A 6,000-nucleotide genomic window follows, 5' to 3' on the forward strand; every position below is an offset into this window, starting at 1 on the left:
ACAGACACTGGATTGGAATATATAAAACTAAGGTTATTTGTAGATGAAACAATCTACATACATAAAACAGAATCAACTAAAAATTTGTTAGAATAAAAGTTTCATAAGGTGCCAGAGAGTAAATCATCACATAGGAATCAATAGATTTCATAGACAATAACTTGCTTACACACACCAACATTAACCAATTCGAAACTAATAGGGAAAAACCAAACAATTTCATGAATAACAATATTAAAAACTTACAAATTTCTAAAGATAAATTTAAGAAACATGCAAGATTTATATGAAGAAAACTAAAAAGCTATGCAAGGACACAAAAGAAAGTTTGAAAATAGTTGTATCACATTTCTGAATGAGAAGAATCAATATTTTGTTGCTTTATTTGGGTAAGTTTTCACCAAAACAATTTACAGAGCCAATACAATCAAATAACCAACATGCTAAGAAAAGGGACAAGCTTGTTTGAAAAATGAATAGCCAGGGCAGGTTTGAACAAAAAAAGGAAAGAAAGAATGAGAGGATAAGTTATTTGTAGGACATCAAAACATACTCTAAAGTCATGGTATTAAACCCGTATGATCCCAGAGCAAAATTAGACAAATGACGGAGGGGAGCTAAAATTAAGACACATGACGAAGGGAACCAAATAGCTCAGAAATAGATTCCTTAAAATATAGGAACATAATACGAAACAACAATGGTATTTCAAAGCCATGAGGGTACAAAAAAAAAAAAGCTATTCAATAAATAGCTGAGTGCTTATATAGTTTTAATAAATAATTACTAAAGTTTTAGTAAATGTTAAAAATAGTATAAATAAATGGTGTAATGAAAGTTTATGAATAACTGGCTCTCCACCTGAAAGAAAAGTAAAATTTATTTTTAAAATGAATTCCACGTGTAGTAAAAAAGCTCTGTGGAAAAAAAGAACTGTAAAACACCTCAAGGTAGACAAAACCTTATTACAAAAACCAAAACAATGACTTTGGGGGAAAGATTATACTATATAAGGCTAAATAAGGATTTTAAATTAATGTAAAACAAAGACCATTAAGTTAAAAAATGTTCAATAAACTGAAAAGATAGTTGCAACATGTATAACAAAGGATTAGTGTACATTTTTGTGTAAAGAATATATAATATTTCTTAATAGCACTATAAAAAATGGACACAGTATGAACAGGGAATTTCCAGAAGAATGCAAGCAGACCAAAAAAAAAAACAAAACAACCCACTATATAAATTATCTATTATCGAGTAACAAGTTATCCCCAAATTTTAGCTTCTTAAAGCAAGAAGTACTTATACAGTTTCTGTTGGTCCTGGAATCTGGGAGCAGTTTAAGATGCAGACAAGACATATACCCAGGCTACAGTCATCTCAAGAGTCCACCAGGCTGCAAGAGCCATTGACAAAGTGGTTCACTCACATGCTTTGAAAGTTAATGTTAATTGTTGGCAGGAGGCCTCAGCTCCTGGCCCTCAGACCTCTCCCTAGAGACAGAGGCTTCCTCCAAAGCAAAAAATCTGAAATAGAGCTCAGGGTGAAGACTACATCTACCCTAAGAATTTACACTCCATCATTTCTGCAATATCCTGCTGCTTACAAAGGTTAGCCTATTCAGTGTAGGAGGGACTATATAATGGCTTGAGTCTCAGGTGGCAAGAATTAATCGGGGCTCCCATGGAGGTTAGCTGCCACGTAACCATGAGCAGAGAAAAGAATTCTGTCACGTTATGGATTAAAATATTTTGGTGTACTTACACTATGAATATTATGTTGCACTTAAAAAAACGAAACTGTTAGGATTTCTGGGTTAAGATAACGAATTGAACATACATTATTAACTTCACTGCTTCTAGACCCAGTAAAACTAAAAGGAATTTCTCCTTAAAAAACAAAACAAAACAAAAAACATAAAGATAGAAGCAGAAGAGAGAACAACAAAAAGATTTTTATAAACTAGAAAGCAGATGAATGAGAAGCAACCATTCTGGTAAACAAGAAAAAGCCAAATTTAAGCCAGTGGTGAGATAGCAGAAAATCAACCTGATTTACACAGGACAATACCCAAAAGGCTCAGTGAGAGGGGACAGAGAAGATACACCTCATCTAGAACGGGAGACAGGCTGGCTAGAAGGAAGACTGAGTGAAATTTGAGTGGGAAAATCCTTCAATCCCCTCTTCCAGATTGGCATAATTCCAGAGGATATTTCCTGGAGAGAGAGAAAAAAAAGAGTCTTTACATTGGACAATGACTTGCCCACCTGAGGGCATGGGAACTTTCATCAAAAAATAGAGGCCTGGGGGCACGTGATCATACACATGTTGAATGATGAGTATTAAAACCTCATAGAGGCTGGCAGCTATGCCTTTACCTTCCAGGCAAGAAAGTGGAAGATATTCTCTGGGAAATCTGATGAGCCCAAGCAAAGGAAACTCTAGAAACACCAACATTGGAAATTCCCTACAAACAGCCCAATGAGGTCACTCTTCAGTGATTTTCAGATTTGATAGGTGTGGCCAACATGGCAGAGTAGGAAGAACTTGAGCTCAGCTCCTCCCACAAACACACAAAAAACTAAGACTATTTACAAGCAACTATTGATGAGAATGATCTGAAGACTAGTGGAAAAGACCTTCCACCGCTAAAAGTATAAAGACAGACCCACAATGAGACCTTGTAGAGGGGGCAGTGTTGCTTCAGTCAAGACCCAGCTTCCTGGAGTAGGCAACAACACAAATGGAAGGATCATCACAACTGGAGAGGTTCTCCCCTAGGAGTGAGGGGTGCAAGCCCCACGCCAGGCTTCCCAGCCTGGAGGTCCGACACTGGGAAGACAGGTACTCAGAACATCTGGCTACGAAGGCCAATGGGGCTTGCGTATAGAAGCCATAGGGCTGTGGGAAACACAGACCCTCTTTAAAGGGCACATGCAAGTCCTCACATGCTCCAGTCCCAGCACAGAGGTAACGATCTGAAAGGAGGCTTAGACACTCCTCCTGATCTTGGAGGACCAACTGGTACTCCACCTGAGAACACAGATACTGGCAGTAGCCATTCCGGGGAGCTCATTTCTACCACAGGGGCACTGATGCTGGCAAGCACCATCTTGGAATCCTCCCTCTAGCCTACCAACACCAGGGGCTTAACACACCCAGGAGTAGGTCAACACCAGTCTTAAGTAGTCAGCCCCACTGGGACACAGCCCTACCCATCAACTGCTGGCGGCCTTCATATGAGGCAGGACCTGATAGCCAGCTAGATTGGGTGCGTAACATACAGTTTTTGTCAATTATACCTGAAGAAACCTGGAAAAACATTTTTAAGTTTGACAGAGCTTCCAATCAGCTTCAGTTCCCACTGCTAATCTTGAGGACATCCAAAAATTAACAAGTATCTGAGGAAAGCAGCTAATACACGAGAGATAAAAACAGAAAATTAATTTTGAGGAAACAGAAACAAGGAGGAAAAAAGAAACTTTAAAAGACTATCACTAATATTCTCAGAGAGATACAGGAAGGCATTGCATCTGTGAAACAAGAAGCAGCTACTTAAATCCAATTAGAAAATGAGGGTAAACTCAGAGAGTAGAACAAAATAACAGATGCAAAATAAGAAAATAAACATCATCAGTTGAGAACATCCAATATCCAAATAATGAGTCTTCCAGAAAGAGAAGAGAGAATATAGAAGGGAGAAAATCATGAGTGAAATAACTCAAGAAAATGCCCAGAACTGAATTTTGTGTTTCCAGATTAAAAGCACTCACACAGGATGAAAACAGATGCATACTAAAGAAATCTGTATGAGATTTAGAACACTGAAGGAAAAAAATGACATCTTACATTCTGGAAAGGGGTAGGGGTGAAGGGAAAATGCATATACAAAAGATCTGAAAGCAGAATGGCTTTGGAATTCTCAACAGCAACACTGCAAGGTTAAAGACAAGGAAGCAATGTCTTCAGAATTCCAACATATGACCAATTAAATTATCAAGGATGAAGGCAAAATAAAGTCTCAAAAGTAAGTTTCTATGCATCATTTTCAAGAACTGTATATCTACTCAAATGAAGGAATAAATCAAGAAAGAGGAAAATGTGGGTTATAGAGAATAGGAAGCCAGGGGGAGAAGCAAAGGGAATCTTTAGGATCCTCTGTACAACAGGCAAAGAAAGAACCAGTCCAGACCAGAGCAGTCTGACTCAAGAGGTGGACATTGTGAGAGCTGTTTTCATAATACTTTCTGCCGTATCTTCTTTTTAACCAAAGAAACTACTGGAGAACATACTATTCCAACACAAGGGAATAAATCAAGAAGGAAGAAAGCATGAAACCCAGGATATAGGGAATGGATCCCAAGATAAAGGTACAGGCAATTCCAAAGTTCGGGGCAAATCCAGACATACAACATGCTCAGAGAGCATCAGTTCAGAGAAAACCAAAATCCTCAGGAGAGCAAGCCCTAGGGAAAGCAATTGGAATGGTTGAATTACTTGATCCGAATGGTCTTGTGGGAAATGTACTGTAGGAAGACATGGAAAAAACTGGCAATAGATTAAAAAAAAAAAAAAAGCACCAGCCCAATGGGAAAAAAAAAAAAAATCAAGGTATGTTCTACCTCAAGAAAAACAACAAAATAACCCAGTGAAGTCACTGAAGAAAAGGAAAGTCCAAGAAACCATTACAACCAAGAGTAACAGGAGACATGACAACTAAATGTAATGTGGTATCTTGCATGAAATCTTAGAAAAAGGACATTAGACAAAAACAATGGAAATCTGAATAAACTATGGTCTCCAATTAACAATGGGCCTCTCAGGTGGCTCAGGGGTAAAGAATCTGCCTGCCAATGCAAGAGATGCAGGAGACGGGTTCTATCTCTGGGTTGGGAAGATTCCCTGGAGGAAATGTAACCCACTCCAGTATTCTTGTCTGGAAAATCAAATGGACTGAGGAGACTGGCAGGATACAGGCCATGGGGTCTCAGAGTTGGACATGACAGCATGCATACATGCTAGTTAATAGTAATATAACTATACTGATTCATTAACTGTAACAGATGTACTACACTAACATGTTAATAATAAGAGAAGCAAGGTATACAGCATATAACTCCAAGTGTACTACCCTCAGTTTTTACGTAATTCTAGTATTGTTCTAAAAAGTTTTTTTTTTAAAGACAATCACAATTAAATATACTAAAACTTTCAGCAGTGAACATTTGTAAGGCGTTAAAAATGAAAATACTGAATACTGATTTAACCAAAAACTTTACACTGGGAGACGAGTGTTATGAAGCAGACGGATGGTAGCATAAAAGAAAAACTCTCATTTGCCATAAAAAAGATGTGGCTGATGTCTAAAAGTGATGATTCAAACGGCAGCAGGATATGCATTCTACTTAGAAATGTGAAGGTATTTAAATGGCAGAAGAAACAGTGTAGAAAGAGGTTATCTTTGAGGTAAAGGACCAGGGAAATCGTGGTTTGTGGGGCAGGGCACCACTGTGTCTTATGTGTTTCCGATGCTAGTTTGGTTTTCAGACTATGTACATGGAGTGATTTGATGAGATAGACATTAACTTAAAATTCAAAAGACTAAAGTCAATTTTTATCTGCTGACATGCAAAAAGCTTTCAATACTTTAGCAAACCAAAAAGTAAATTTGAAGAACCCACAGAAATAACCTTTGCCGCACTATGAGCTCTATGCTTTGCAGTAAGAGCTCTATGCAGCTGTCATATTGAAGTTATTCTTTTAAAAAGGTGGCAATACACCAATTAATGTCGTTTCTTAAACGCAGGTTTCCTTTGACTGCTTTCTTGACTTGTTTCGTCTTACCAAACTATTCTTTCACCTCATCATAGCTACGTTCCCCAATCTGTGCCTGTCACCTCACTTACCTTCATCTTTTTGGTCTTTTAAATCATTCAAAATCCTCCCCCACTTCGCTTTCTTACATACACCAACAATCCCTAATCTTGAATAAATCAG

This window comes from Bos javanicus, chromosome 7 (assembly GCF_032452875.1).
Source record: "Bos javanicus breed banteng chromosome 7, ARS-OSU_banteng_1.0, whole genome shotgun sequence".
Lineage (NCBI taxonomy): Eukaryota > Metazoa > Chordata > Mammalia > Artiodactyla > Bovidae > Bos > Bos javanicus.